At 41.1% G+C, this 16,051-nt stretch overlaps 1 protein-coding gene across 2 annotated transcripts in view; it reads right to left on the reverse strand.

Annotated features, from left to right (window-relative positions):
- Positions 1-16,051, reverse strand: part of RAB22A (RAB22A, member RAS oncogene family) — a 56,803-nt gene that overhangs the window by 36,851 nt on the left and 3,901 nt on the right. The window lies entirely within an intron of this gene.

Consider the following 16,051-nt stretch of genomic DNA (forward strand, 5'->3'; position numbering starts at 1 on the left):
AAAAGGAAGCAGTGCGCTCGGGGGTGCAAGAAGAAACACCCCTGGGCGGGAGAAGTAAGACTTCTTTCCTGTCAACCCCTCGAAAACACACCCAGAGGGCCAATCCAGGTTAGGCCCGAGAAACAAAGCGTTAAAGGACTCAGGCTGGGGCAGGGCCCAGGTAAACCCTTACCAAATCTGGCAGAATAGAGGACAGAGCACGGAACCAGGTGGCAAGCTGGCAAACAGAGGAGAAAGTCACTCTGTGTAGGGCGAGCTTCCATAAGGAGGAAACAGTGCGGCGGACATGTTAGAAGGAGGGCTGGAGGCCTGCAGGCCACTCTGCAGCAAGCGTGCTCAGGTAGCTGGAATCATCCACGCAAAGGTCAGATGATGGAACACCGCAGGGGCCTGTGAAACTGAAAGCCGTCACCCAGGCCCAGAGTCCCAGGTTTGGGGCGAAGGCAGTAGAAGGCAGTGGTAGGGACTGCCGGCATGGACGCAGACCAAAACTAAGAATGACAGTCTGGATTTTGTCCCCTGAGTGATAAGGAACCAGAGCGGTAGTGGGGACTGGGTTTGTGCGTCTGGAGGAAAACACGTGGAGCAGGAGCTGGTGAACTTTTTCTGTCGAAGGGCCAAGGTTTCCAGTGCTGCTGGCCACGGTCTCGTCACCTTTCCTTCTGTAGCACGGACACAGCCATGAACAGTATGTGCGTGAACTGGTGTGACTGAATTTGGCTCCTGGGTTGTAAGTTTGCTGACCCTGAACTAGAGCTTCAAATTATTTACAAAACCTTAATAAACAGTATCTGGAATGCAATTTAAAAAATGTTATGCATACAAGGGGACAAGTCACTGTGATCAACAGTCAAGATAAAAGATAGACAATGAAGAGAAACACAGGTCATCCAGAGAATGGACTGGTTATCAGACATGTTTACTTTTAACTTTTATTATGAAAATTTTCATTCACAAAAGTAGAATCCATTACTCAACTCCAATAATCCATAACACTTTCCACTGTGTTATGCTATTAAAAATGGACTTGAAAATAACCATGCCCAGCACATTTAAGAAAACAGAAACTCAGGGGTCCCTGGCTGGCTCTGCCGGAAGAGCACGCAGCTCCTGATGTCAGGGTTCTGAGTTGTAGCCCTTTGCCGGGTGTGGAGATTACTTAAAATAAGTAAATAGAAGTTAAGAAACAAAAACCCAAAGTCAGACTAACAATCTTTAGCAGAGAAAAGGGGACTAAAACAAACCTCAATGGACATACTAGAACTTTAGGAAAATACTAATTGAAGTCGAGAACTTAATGGTTCTTAAGGTTTCAAATCAGATAGAATTAGATGAAAAAAGTGGCCAATGAACTGGATGAAGGGCTAGGAAAAATACACAGATGCAAGCGTGAGGAAAAGAATGATGGAAAATGCAGAGAAGTATAAGAGACACCAACATGGAAACTTCTAGACTACAGTTAAGAGCCGTCTGACAGTGCGAGGCGAGGAGAGAAAATGGAACAAAAGCAATACTGAAGAGAGAATGGTTGACAGTTTTCCAAACTGAAAGGCATCGAACCACAGGTGCCAGAAAGAGCAGGAACCCAGGCAGGATAAATACAAGGAAAGCCGCTCCTGGGCCACCAGAGAAGAAAGGGACCCGCGGGAGGCAGGGGCAGCGGAACAGGGCGCACGCACATCAGGAGCGGCGCGAGCCTGAAGCTCGACCTCGGCGGAGGTCGGAGGGAGCTGGAAGCAAACGCGTCACGTGTTCCCAGGGGTCCGAAAGGCAGGAAGGAAGCACCAGGAATCCCACGTTCAGCGAGAGCGAACCTCCGTTGCGATCCTGACCTACGATTCAAAGCAGCGGTCGGAGAGGACCCTGCGCCCGCGCAGGACGACGGCACTTTCCTCCAGAGTCACACGTGCGCACGGCAGCCAGCATCCCCAGCGGCCCTCGTGGTGGTCACTCCCGCACGCACAGGGCTGACATGTGTGACCAAGGTGACAGCGTGGAAACGACAGGTGGTCATAAAGACACGGCGCCTTCCACCTTGGGCTCTCGGGACTCCTCATTCTGAGGATGACGGCTCTCGTGTGGCGAGGACACTCGCGCGGTCGTAGGCAGGGGTCTAGATTCAGCTGCCCCTGAATTTCTGACCCACAAGAACTATGAGAGATAATGCACGTTCATGGTTTTTTTATTTTAAGCTGCTAAGTGGAAGGGTAATGAATGTGTTACACACAGACAGGTAACAAATTGCACGCCTATTAACCAGAAATTCTGCCCTCAGCTATATACCCAAGACTAGCACACAGACATGGCCACATAAAGAACTGTAGGCAAATATTCACAGCAGCTTCATTCATAATCGTTCAAAACTGGACTCCATCACTAGGAGGCTGGATAAACAAACTGTGGGACATTCACACAATAGGAGACTAGTCAGCAATAAAGAGGAACAAACTACCGACACATGCAAAAACATGGATAAACCTCAATAACAGTATCTGGAGCACAAGAAGGCGGTATGAATGAGTGTATGCAATGTGACTGTTTACACGAACTTCAAAAAACACACAAGTATTCTATGGTGACGGAAGGCAGAATGCAACCTATGCTGGTAAGGTGGGGCAGGTAAATGAGGAAGGCAGCTATCTGAGGGAACGGAAATAGTCTGTATCTTGATGGTACTCAAACAAACACAAGGTAAAAATTCACAGAACTATACATTTCATGGCATGTAAATAAAAGCTCAGTTAAAAAAAAAAAAAAAAGATAAATTAAGATACTTTCCGATAGATGACCCTGCACCAGAGGAGGACACTAAAGGAAATACAAAATGGTGTTCTACAGAATGAAGTAAATGATCCCAGATGGAAGGTCAAAAATGCAGCAGGAATGCAGAGCAACGGTGAGAGCAGACATATGGAAGAAATCAACAGGAATGTTCACTGTATAACAATAATAAATGTCCTAGGAGATCTAGAATTAAAATATAGTATAGGAGCATAAAAAGCAGGAAGCAGAGAAATTAGATTTGAGACCCCTGTATTGTTGGAAAATGTGGAGAATTTACATTAAGACTCGAATAAGTAAAGGATGCATTAAGTGATTTCTAGAGTAAACACTTTAAGAATAATAACAGAATGTACAATTACCAAGATAAAAGAAGGGAGAAACATAGCATTAAAAACAAAGTTCGATCCAAAAGAATACAGGGCAGGGTACATAAAAAGCAAAGCCTGAAACCATAAGTTTAAACATAAAGACATCAGTAATGGTATGAAAGGAAAGATAAACACTGAAATGAAGAGTCTAGTTGGGGAGCGCTGAGTCCAGTAGTGGTGCTACTAACTCGCACTGGAATAACGGCCATCGACGGGCCAAGGGGGAAACCAGTGCTCCCGGCTAGAGGACCTCATTCAAGGCCACCGCTGTGGCTGGAAATAGAGAGGGAGTGTCCTGGAAAGGAAGGGGCTGCAGAAGAGGGAGCCTTGAATCTATACACAAACTCATCTCAGATCCACAGCTGACTCCAAACCGCACACACACAGGGGAGACTCCAAGGACAGCAACTCTCGGAAGGCTGGGGAAAAGCCGTGCAGAGATTTTCGCGGCTGCCAACGGCAAGGAAGAAAGAGCTGGGAGTCTGAATCCTGCCAACCCACAGGGGCCCAGAGAACACCCTGAATGAAAACCCACACAGACAATACCTGGGAAGTAAAGACGACATCCTGGGAAGGATTTGCCAGGAGGCTATCGGCGACATTGCAAGAGAACCATAATAACCCAGGGTAAAAGCTTCCTCATATCACCGTCTGCCACAGCAGGACCTGGCACTCCTCAACAGAAGATAAGACAATCTAAGATCTCTGCCATCTATCTTCTGCAGTATCCAGTGTATAGTTAAAAAAAAAATACTAGTTATGCAAAGCAGTGGGACCTAAGGTCAAGAGAAAAGAGTAAAGAGCAATAGATCCTGAGCTGATCTGGATGTTGGCATTAGCAGACATGCACTTTAAAAGAAGGTATTATAAATATAGTTAGGATTTAAAGAAAAAGAATCATATTGAGTGAGCAGATGGGGAATCGAAGCACATAAAATATAAAAAAGAATCCTATGAAATTCTAGAATTAAGGATAGTATTTGAGTAAAAATATATACCAGATGTACTTAAGAGACAGCAGAAGAAAGGATCAATTGAACTTAAAGACAGATCAGAAATAATATGATCCTAAGAACACAGAGGAAAAGATGGAAAAAAAAAAACAAAACCCAGAAGCCCCAGGACTCAGTTTAATATACTTGCAATTGGAATCCCATAGGCAGAGCCAAAGAATGGGGCAGACAAAACATGTAAAGAAATAATGGCTGGGGGTGCATGGGTGGCTCAGTCGGTTAAGCATTCAACTCTTTAATTTTGGCTCAGATCATGATCTCACTGTTGGTGGGTTCGAGCCCTGCACCGGACTCTGCACTGACAGCAGAGAACCTGCTTGGAATTCTGTCTCCCTCTCTCTGCCCTCTACTTGCTATCTCTTTCTCAAAAGAAAAGAAAAGAAAAGAAAAGAAAAGAAAAGAAAAGAAAAGATGAGAAAAGATGAGAAAGGAAAAGAAAAGGAAAAGAAAAGTAATGGCTGAAAATGTCTCCGATAATCAAATTTCTGATTCAAGAAACTCCGATCCAATGAACCCAGAGTATTTTAAGCACCCAGCATATTATAGTAAATTGCTGGAAAAAAAAAAAAAAAAAAGCAGATCCTAAAAGCAGCCAGATAATAAAAAGATTAATCATATATAGGGTGACAAAGTTAAGGATGTTATAGGCCCCTTAACAGAAACCATGAGACCAGAATATAATAGAATAACATATTTAAAACCATGAAAGGGGACGCCTGGGTGGCTCAGTCAGTTAAGCATCCGACTTCGGCTCAGGTCATGATCTTGCGGTTCGTGGGTTCGAGCCCCTCGTCGGGCTCTGTGCTGACAGCTAGCTCAGAGCCTGGAGCCTGTTTCAGATTCTGTGTCTCCCTCTCTCTCTGCCCCTCTCCCACTCATGCTCTGTTGCCCTCTGTTTCAAAAATAAATAAACCATAAAAAAAAAAAGTCATGAAAGAAAAATCTGTACATTAAAATCCCAGGACTTACTTTACAACGGGGAGTTTATACCTTTTGACCACCATCACCCATTTTGACTATGTCATGTGCTGCATGCCCTATTATGTAGAGTTGCCACGAGAGTCACTTAAAAGTTCTCCTCTCAAGAAAAAAAAGCCTTTGTAACTATGTGTGGTGATGGGTGTTAACTAAAGTTATTGTACACAATATGTACAAATATCAAATCATTATGGTATATAACAATAACAAAAATCAACCCAGAAATCTGTTCTCTAGCACAAATATCCCTCAGAAGTGAGAATACAATATAGACACGACATCTTCTGATAAGCAAAAACTGAGGGAATCTGTCACTGGCTGCCCAGAATACATGAAACACTACGAAAGTTCATAGGCCAAAGGGAAATGATGTCAGATGAAAACTCACTTCTCTAGGAAGGAACGAAGAGCAATGGAAATGGCAATATGTGTGTAAAATAAAAAGAAATTTGTTTGCTCCTCCTCATTCTTTTCCTGCACTGAATAATTACTTCATCTCACAGTTGCTATTTAGGTGGGCCGTTTGGATGGATGGATGGAGTGGCCCAGAGTGAGGTATGGAAGGCTGGCCAAAGGAAGGAGCCCCCATTTGGGGAGAAGAAGGTGGCCTGGGCTCTCAGGGCCTGTGTATGGTGAAGAAGCACCAGGAGCACAACGTTAACCTTGCTTTACACCAAATGGCCAGTTGTCTTTTAATGACAATAGTTAAGAAAAAGCCAATTTTTAAATATGCCTTTCTTTGCAGCAAATTAACCATCATTAAAAAAAAATAAAACAGTCCCCAATTTTGAGAAAACTTAGGAGCACAGAACTTATTTATTCTGAACCATTTGACAATACCCTACCTCATTACCTCTGAAGGTCAGTGGACATTTCCTAACAGCAAGAGTCTTATCCGCCATAAGCAGAACAAGATCCTAAAAATCACAAAATTAACACTGCCACATTACCACCATGTACTTCTCAGAAGCCATCAGAGTTTTGCCAACTGTCCCAGTGATGGCCTTTTGGGTAAAAAATCCAATTCAAAATCACATGTTGTAACTAGTGGTCATGACTCTTTAGTCTCCTTCAATCTGGATTAGTTTTTCAGTCTTTCCTTGACTTGTTAGACTCTTGAAGATTACAAGCCTGTTTGTTTTGTAAAATGTTTTCCTCAGTTTGAGTTTCTCAGATTTTGGCTCACGATCAGACTCATCAGGGATGATCACAGTTGTAAAGTTCACTTAATGTAATTGTGGCAGCTACAGAATATGCTCCTGTTTTTGTCTTTAAATATGCCTCCCCCCCACCCCCGCCTTCAAGAGCGGAGCTCCATTCTGTGTGCTGCGCATGTGGGGCGGGTAACGTATCACCCCCTCTAATGAACAGAAGCCTTGGCAGGGGACTCCTAAATGTGTCACCATGGATCCTGTAGACTCGCCTCGCTCTCCGTGGATCGCCTGTCCTGGAGAAAGTTAGCGGCCTGGTTGTGAGGACGTACAAGCCGCCCTATGGAGAGGCTCACACCAGGGATCCGAGGACCTGAGGCCTCCACCCAACAGCGTGTGAGGGCACCATCTTGGAAGTGGATCCTTCAACCCCAGCCAAGCCTTCCTTTGACTGCAGCCCCAAACGACAACTCGACTGCAGTCCCGGGAGAGACCCTGAGCTATAGACCCATTACCAGCTAAGCCAGTCCCATTCCTGACCCACAGAAAGGGTGAGGTGATGTTTGTTGTTTCATCGGCTAAGTATTGGGAATGTTTCTTATTTAACAACATACAATGAATACGAATATCCACATTAACAGAAAAAGGTAGAAAACGAGGTTATCTAAATAGATGCAGAAAAATATGAAAATAAAATTCAAGATCTATTCTTTTTTTTTTTTTTTTTAATGTTTTATTTATTTCTAGGAGAGAGAGACAGCGTGAGCAGGGGAGGGTCAGAGAGAGAGGGAGTCACAGACTGAAGCAGGCTCCAGGCTCTGAGCTGGCAGCCAGCACATAGCCCGACGCGGGGCTCGAACCCACGAACCGCGAGATCATGACCTAAGCGAAAGTCGGACGCTTAACCGACTAAGCCACCCAGGTGCCCCAAGATCTATTCTTAATAGAAACTCTCGGCAAACTAGAAAGAAGAGGAAACTTCTTCATCTTAATAATGGACAACCTATAACTAATATCACATTCAACAGTATAATGTTGAATGTCCTCACAATAAGATTGGAAAAGGGAAAGGATGTAGGTCTCCATTTTTACTCAACAAGGTACTGGAGATCCTGGCCAGTGCTGCAAGCTATGGAAAAACACTAAAAGGAGAAGATGCAAACTGTCTTTACTCTCAGACAACATGATGATGTATGTGCAACATCCCAAGGAGCCAAGATGACAACTACTGGAACAAATGAATTTAACAGGATGAAAGCATGTAAGGTCAACATACAAAAGTCAATGGGATTTCAATAGACAGGTAACACACAGTTGTAAATAAAATGAAAAAATACAACTTCACTAACAATAATTTTAAGAACATTAACATTAAAAAACATTAACAAACTACTTTTAAGACTCCCGCACTTGGGGCGCCTGGGTGGTTCACTTGGTTGAGTAGCCGACTCTTGATTTCACTTGGGTCATGATCCCAGAGTTGTGGGATCGAGCCCACTCTGGGCTCTCCACTGAGCATGGAGCCTGCTTAAGAGTCCCTCTCTCTCCCGCTGCCCTTCTCCCCCTCTTGTGCTTTCTCACTCTCTCTCAAAAAAAAAAAAAAAAAGACTTCCACACCGAAAACCACAAAGGAGACCTTTGTAAAAAGCCATTAAAGGAGACCTAAGTAGATGGAAAGAGAGATCCTGTGCATGGACCACAAGATACAATATTATAGTTTTTGATTAAGGTGCCAAGGCTATTCCACAGAGAAAAGAAAGTCTTTCAACCAATGGTGTTGGGACTACTACCTAATCACATGGGAAAATAATGAGCCCTACCTCGACCTCACACAACACAGAAAAATTAATTTGAGACAAAGAACTCAATGTAAAGCTAAAACTATGAAGAAAACACAGAAGACCATTGTGGAGACTTTGGGACAGGCAGAATTTTCTTAGGACCAAATAAGCATGAATCAAAAAAGACAAAATTGACAGCACGGACTTCATCAAAATTTAAACCCCTCTGTATCAGAAGACCTCATTAGGAAAATTAAAACCAACCCTAGGGGCACCCAGGTGGCCAAGTCGGTTAAGTGCCTGACCTCGGTTCAGGTCACGGTTCTGCAGTTTGTGGGTTCAAGCCCTGAGTCAGGCTCCATGCTATGAGCTCGGAGCCTGAAGTCTGCTTCGGATTCTGTGTCTCCCTCTCTCTCTGCCCCTCCCTCACCCGTGGTCTGTCTCTCTCTCAAAAATAAATAAGCATTAAAAAAAATAAACCCTAAATGAAAATGGGCAAAAGACATGACTATCACTTCATAAAAGACAGACGAGCGACAAAAAAGGACATGCAAAGATATGTAACATTATCCTTCTTCTGGGAAATGCAGATTAAGAGCACAATGGGATACCATTTTGTATCCACTAGGACAACTAACATTAAAAAGACAGACAAATACAGGTGAGAATGCAGAACAACTGGAATTCTACACGTTGATAGTGGGAGGGTAAAATGATACAACCACGTTGGACAACTGTCTGCAAACTTATGAAATTATATATCCACCTACTCTGCGAACTAGAAATTCTAAACCTAGTTATCTGCCCAAGGGAAATGAAAACCTATGTGCACGAGAAGCCTGTAAAAGAACGTTCATAGTAGCTATGATCACAACAGCCTAAACCTGGAAACGACCTGGATGTCCAAAACCCGAAGAGATAAACTGTGATCTGTTCATATGAGAACATTACTGATTAAAAAACAGGGGGTTCTGTAATACATGCAACAACACGGCTGAATCTCCAAAATGTTGTTCTATGGAGAATAAATTAGACACCATTTATTTCATTTATATGAAATTGATATTATGTGTAATATGGCAAATTACTCCATGGTCACTGAGGCCACTACAGTGATCTGCTGCGTAGGGGATGAGACTCCCAGAAGGAACTTTCTGAGGTGATGTAAATTTCTGGAGTTTAACTAGGGTGTTGTTCTTCACCAGAATCAAATCATAAAGATACAGAAAGGTTAAAAAACAAAAGAATGAGAAAATATGCACCACGCAGTTCCCAACCAAAGGAAATTAGACTTCAAGGCAAAATGCATCCTAGAACTTAAAAGGGTACATTTCAGATAGTTAGAATGTTTACATTACTAGTAATATATAAAATTCTAAATTTATAGGTACTTAATGTAGCTATAGTACCGATACAATGAAATGGAATGAAAAGGGTAAACAGGCAAACACACAACCATGGTGGGAGATTCTAATCGACCTCCCTCAGTAACTGACGGATTCAGGTAGACCAAAAAAGTAGCAAGGGTAACAGAAAGAATAAACAACATGATTAATGAACTTGACCTAATTCCATTCATAGACTACAGCACCTAACAGGTGCATAGTATACAAACTTTTCAAACACATATGGAATACGTGTTCCCAAAATTGACATATATGCTATGTCACATAGTAAACTGTATCATATTTTAAAGGATTTAAATCATAAAACTATATTGTCACCTCAATATATTTATGTCAGTAGTCATTAACAAAAAGCTAACTAGAAAACTTCCTTATATTTGAAAACTGAGAAACATCTAAAATGAAACCTAAATCAAGGATGTAATCTTTTTTAAAAAATGTTTATTTCTGAGAAAGAGAAAGCGAGCGCATGCATACAAGCAGGGGAGGGGCAGAGAGAAAGGGGGACAGAGGATTCAAAGTGGGTTCCATGCTGACAGCAGAGAGCCTGCTGTGGGGCTCAAACCCACAAACCGTGAGCTCATAACCTGAGCAGAAGTCAGACACTTAACCAACTGAACCACCCAGGCGTCCCAAGAATGTAATCTTTTTTTTTTTTTAAATTTTTAAAATGTTTGCTTGTTTTTGAGAGAGACAGAGTGTGAGAGGGGGAGGGGCAGAGAGAGAGAGAGAGGGAGGGAGACACCGAACCTGAAGCAGGCTCCAGGCTCTGAGCTGTCAGCACAGAGCCCGACGCAGGGCTCGAACTCAAGAACCAGGAGATCATGACCTGAGCCAAAATCAGACTCTTAATCAACTGAGCCACCCAGGCGCTGCCTCCCACCCAAGGATGTAATCTTAACAAAAGTGGAAAATATTCTGAAATGAATGATAATGAAATTATGATATACAAAAACTTGTTGGAATCAGCAAGAGTTATGGTTAAGGTTTTAAAATGTAAAACACTACAGCTGGGGCGCCTGGGTGGCTCAGTCAGTTGAGTCTCCAACTCCTGATCTTAGCTCTGGTGGTGACCTCACAGCTTGTGAGACGGAGCCCTGCATCGGAATCCCTGCTTGGGACGCTCTCTCTCTGCCCTTCCCCCTCTTGCATGCATGCACACACACTCTCTCAATAAACTAAAAGACACATTTATAAGGAATCCAAATGAAAAGAAATGATATAAATCAATGATATAATCATCGATCCCAAGAAGTTAGAAAAGAGCGGCACACTGAATAGGACAGAAACAATCAAGACACGAGGAGAAATTAATGAATTATGATAAAGGGCAAAACTAATGTCAGAAATGCAAAAAGGCCATCAGTATAGAATCTTAACAACTTTACGCCAGTTGGGAAAAGTATATGACAGAGGCAAAATCATTAAAAACCCCACAAAACTCCAGTATCAAAACCAATACAAGAATAGAGGACGTGTAAATGAATAATTTTACAACTCTGAAAAGAAACTGGCTCCTTAACAAGGAAGCCCAGATGGCATCACTGATGAATTTTACTAATCACTTAAAAAATAAGAGCAATTTTATATACACTCTTCTGTAGAAGGGTTTCCCAACTCATTTTATAAGAGAAGCAAAACCTTGACATGTGCATTAAAAAGAGATTATTACATGGCAATCTTACTTGTAAACATATACAAAAATTCGAAGAAATAGCAAACTAAAGCTAGTGATATATAAAAAGAATGATACATCATGATTTAAGTGGATTTATTCCACAAAAATTTAAGTGTAATTTAAGACATTAACAGCACGAAAGAGAATAATTACACAACTGACCAACAGATGTATAAAAATCTTTTGATAAACCTCACACTTACTCATGTAAAAAAAAAAAAATGTCCAGCAAATGATGAAAAGAAGGACACTCTGTAATGTGATAAGGGACAGAGATCAAAAAGCCAAACCAAACCAAACCCCTTGCAGCAAATATATTTAATGGTATGACAGTGAAAACTTTTCCACTAAGATTAGAATAAGATAAGGATACCAAGGATCACATTTCTATTCAATATTGTACTGGAGATCTTACTCAATTCAATAAAAAAAGAAATAAAAAGTTTAAGATTAGAAATGAATACATTTCAAAACAGTACCATGTAGTATATTAACAGCATAAAACTGCTTTGGAACATCAAATCCCTTAGAATAAATACAATGAAAAATGTGCAAGTCTACTACATGGAGAAGTAGAGAAAATACTGAGAGAAAATAAAGAAGCTTGTCTAATAAATGGAAGAATAATCAATGTTCATATATCAGAAAATTCAATACTATAAAAATGTCATTTCTTTGCAAACCAATCTATAAGTTCAGGGGCATGCCAATCAGAAACAGTGCAGATTAATGTGTTGGTGTGTATGAAAATGGACAAGGTGATTTTTGAAGGTTTATATGGAAATGTAAGGCCGAGACATTCTTGAAGAATAACACAAAAGACACATCATTGGACATTAAGACTCATCACAAAGATACAGAAGTTAGAAAACTGTGATATTGGCATAAGGACCTAGAAAAAAGACCAATAGTCTCCTTAAAGGATTGATGTTCCTTTATGACTGAGGCCAAAAATAAATAAATAAATAAATAAGAGTGAAAAGTATATTATGAATCTTATAAGATGCAGGAGTGAAGAGTGAAACATATCACAGTAATAGCACAAAGGATGAGAGGGAAAATGAAATTCTACTCTCGTAAGGTTCTTATACCATATGTGAAAACTGTGTATTATTTGAACGTTAGACTGAAAAAGAAGTACACTGTAAATCCTAGCGCAACCACCAAATAATAAAACAAAGAAATAGAGCTAACAAGCCAATAGTGGAGATGAAATGGAATCATTAACATGGGCCAAATAGGAAAATACAGCAAGATGGTAGATTTAAGCCAAACCATATTGATAGTTATAATAAACAAAAATGTTTTTTTCTTTTCAAACAAATAAAAATGGTTTATTATTTTTTAAATACTTTATTTTTGAGAGTGTGCGCGTGTGTAAGCGGGGGAGGGGAAGAGTGAGAAGGGAGACAGAATCTGAAGCGGGCTCTGCGCGGGCTGATAGCACAGAGCCCGATGTGGGGCTCAAACCCATGAACAGTGAGGTCATGACCTGCGCCGAAGTCAGACACCTAACCAGCTGAGCCACCCAGGTGCCCCCAAAATGGTTCAAATCATAGTATTATGCAACATAGCTTCCTTTGATGAGAACTGAAAGATAGCTAGTGTGACTGAGGAACTTAATTTTTAATATTAAATTCAAATAGCCACACGTGGCTTTGGCAACTGTGTGGGACAGTAAAGGTCTAAACACTCCAACTGAAAAGCAGAGACTGTCAGATTAAGGGTAAAAGCAGGACCCATAACGCTATCTACAAGAAACCTCCTTCAAATACATGATATAAACAGGTTAAATGTAAATGGAAAGGAAACGATATGCAAACGCTAATCAACAGAGAGCTGAAGAGCCTGCAGTAATACGAGACAAAGCAGAATTCGGAATCAGGGCTATTACCAGGGAAAAAGACATTTTATGATGGCGAGGAGGTCAAGTTATCAAGAAAAATAACAATGCGACACGTAGAAACAATAACAAGAGCTTCAAAATACATGAACAAAAATTGATTAAATTGAACAAGGGAAATAGACAAATTCTCAATTAGGGTTGGATTTCAAACACTCCTGTCACTTTAAATGGCGGGGAGGGGGTTGTCAGTAAAGATACAGAAGACACAAACAGTGCTATTAACCAAGCTAACATTTATAGAACACATTCTTTTCTCGTACATGTGGAATATTCATGAAGACCATATTCGAGGCCGTAAAACAAATATCAAACATAAAAGGTTTGAAATAATAGTGACTACATTTTCTGACCACAGTAGATTTAAACTAGAAATCAATAATCAAAAAATTTCTGGAAAATCTCCAAATAATTAGAAGTCAGGGAATATTTCTCAACAACAGGTCAAACAAGTCACAAGGGAAATAAATACTCGGAACTAAATGAAAATGAAATTACAGTGTATCAAAATCTGTGGGATTCACTTAAACCAGTTCTTACAGGGAAATTTATAGTTCTAAATGTTCATATAAGAAAAAGAAAGGTCCTAAAAATCAGCATTCTAAACCTCCAGGTTCAAAAACTTAAAAAAAAAGAATTAGCCAAAATAAGCAAATGAGGGGAGGAAAAAAAGATAAAAGCAAAAATCAATGAAACAAAAAATAGAGAAACATTAATGAAATAAACTGGTTCTTTGAAAAGATTAAAATTAATAAACTGCACAGCTTCTAAAGATATTAAAAGGATAATAAAAAATTTTTAATGGATCTGATGTCAATAAATTAAAAAAAAAACAGATACAACAGACAAATTCATTGAAAGACATAAGCCACAAAAGCTTACTTGGGAAGAAATGAAGACACCTATATTTAAAAATTTTATATTTAAAAATTTTAATGACATTAAAATTTTTAATAATTAAAAAAGGTTTATTTATTTCTTTAGAGGGAGAGAGAGTGAGGGCTGGGAAGGAGCAGAGAGAGGGAGGGAGAATCCCAAGCAGACTCCCCACTGTCAGCACAGAGCCCAATGCGGGGCTCCAACTCAGGAACTGTGAGATCATGACCTGAGCAGACTGAGTTAGACACTTAACTGACTGAACCACCCAGGCGCCCCTGTAGTTAATTTTTCTGACAAAACTTGCTCAGATGACTTCATCTGTGAAGCATGCCAAACCTTTAAGGAAGAAATAACACCAATTCTACATAAATCCTTTCAAAAAAGTAGAAAAGGAGAAAACATTTCCCAACTTACTTTATGAGACCCTGATGTCAAAACAAGAGAAAGAGGGGGAGGGGCAGCCAGTAGAGAGCCCCACATGGGGCTCGAACTCACAAACCGTGAGATCATGACCTAAGTGAAAGTCGGATGCATAACCGACTAAGCCACCCAGGCGCCCCTCTCAAAAATAAATATTAAAAAAAATTGAAATTATTGGAATCTACCGCCAAAACCAAGAACACTTTACATACTGCATGTTAGCCAACTTGACAATAAATCATATTTAACAATAACAAATAAAGTAATTGAAATTAGGGGCACCTGGGTGGCTCAGTTGGTTAAGCACCTGACTCTTGGGTTCAGCTCAGGTCATGATCTCACGGTCATGAGACAGAGCCCCACATCTGGCTCCGTGCTAAGCATGGGGTCTGCTTGGGAGTCTCTCTCTCTCTCTCTCTCTCTCTCTCTCTCTGCCTCTCCCCCTGCTCGTGTGCCCTCTCTCTGTCTCTCTCTCTCTCTCTCAAAATAAATAAAGATTAAAAAAACTGAAATTAAAAAATTCTACCTGCTAATTGTAAAGAAACACAAAACTACTTTGGAATAAATTTAACAAAATACGTGCAAGGCCTGCACAGTGACAATGAAAAACCTTCGTTGACAGAAATCAGAACTAAGTCAGTGCCGAAGTATGCCACATTTACAGATAAGACGACGCAATATTGTTAAGATGCCGATTGTCTCCAAATTCATCAGTAGATTAGCTACATTCCCAGTCAAAATTTCAGGTGTTCCCCCCCCCCAACAAATCGGGCATTATGATTCTAAAGTTGAAACAGAAATATAAAGGACTGAGAGGAGTCAAACAGATTTTTGCAAATACGAATACAACAGGAGGGCATCCCCTGCCTGATTTCAGGATTTGTAGATTTCAAGATGTCTACACATCTACAGCAATCAGGACCGTGTACTGTACCAGCACAAGGACCCGCAAATGGATCAATGCAACAGAAAGAAACCCACACACACATATTAATTTTTGACAAAGGTGCCAAAGTAATTTAATTAAATAAATGCAGAATTCCACATTAACAAACGTTGCTATAGTGCCTAGATTGACACACGGGAAAAGCTGATCATTGACTTCCTTCGCACAGTAAACTGAAGCTAGGAGAATGAGGTCATAAACTAAAATTTAAATCGTAAAGGTATAAGAATTCTAAACAAAAGCACAGGAGACAAGCATTATGATTTCGGATGGGTGTATAAGAGGCAAAAAACATGAACTATTAAAATGATTGATAAATTGAACTTGATCAAAATTAAACATCTCTGCTCTTCAAAAGATACCGTAATAAAAAGTGTAAGAAGAAAGGTTTTGAAGTTTGGAAGTTAACTAGTTGTTGGTGTTGGGGGGAGGGGGCAGCATGGGGGCAGCGGGAACTAGGAGGCGGGGGGGACAGGGCACGTCACGGGGGTGGCCAGGCCCTGGAGTTCCGGGAAGGCTCCAACACCACTTCCCAGACGGCGTGTTGGAGTGCAGCCCTGGTCTTCCCTAGCCCTCTTCCTCCGGGATCCCGCTCCCTCGCTGTCTTCTCCGCGCCCCCCCCACCCCCCCGGGTCTTCCCCAGCCGTGGCCTGCTCCTTACGAGTGCTCTCAGCCCTCCCACAGCTCAACTCACCTGTGCAACGTAGTCTCAAGTCAACTTCTCCAGGCTTCCCCTTGGGGCCA

The sequence above is a fragment of the Hyaena hyaena genome, unplaced genomic scaffold (genome assembly GCF_003009895.1).
Source record: "Hyaena hyaena isolate Hyena2069 unplaced genomic scaffold, ASM300989v1 scaffold_119, whole genome shotgun sequence".
NCBI classification, from domain to species: Eukaryota; Metazoa; Chordata; class Mammalia; order Carnivora; family Hyaenidae; genus Hyaena; species Hyaena hyaena.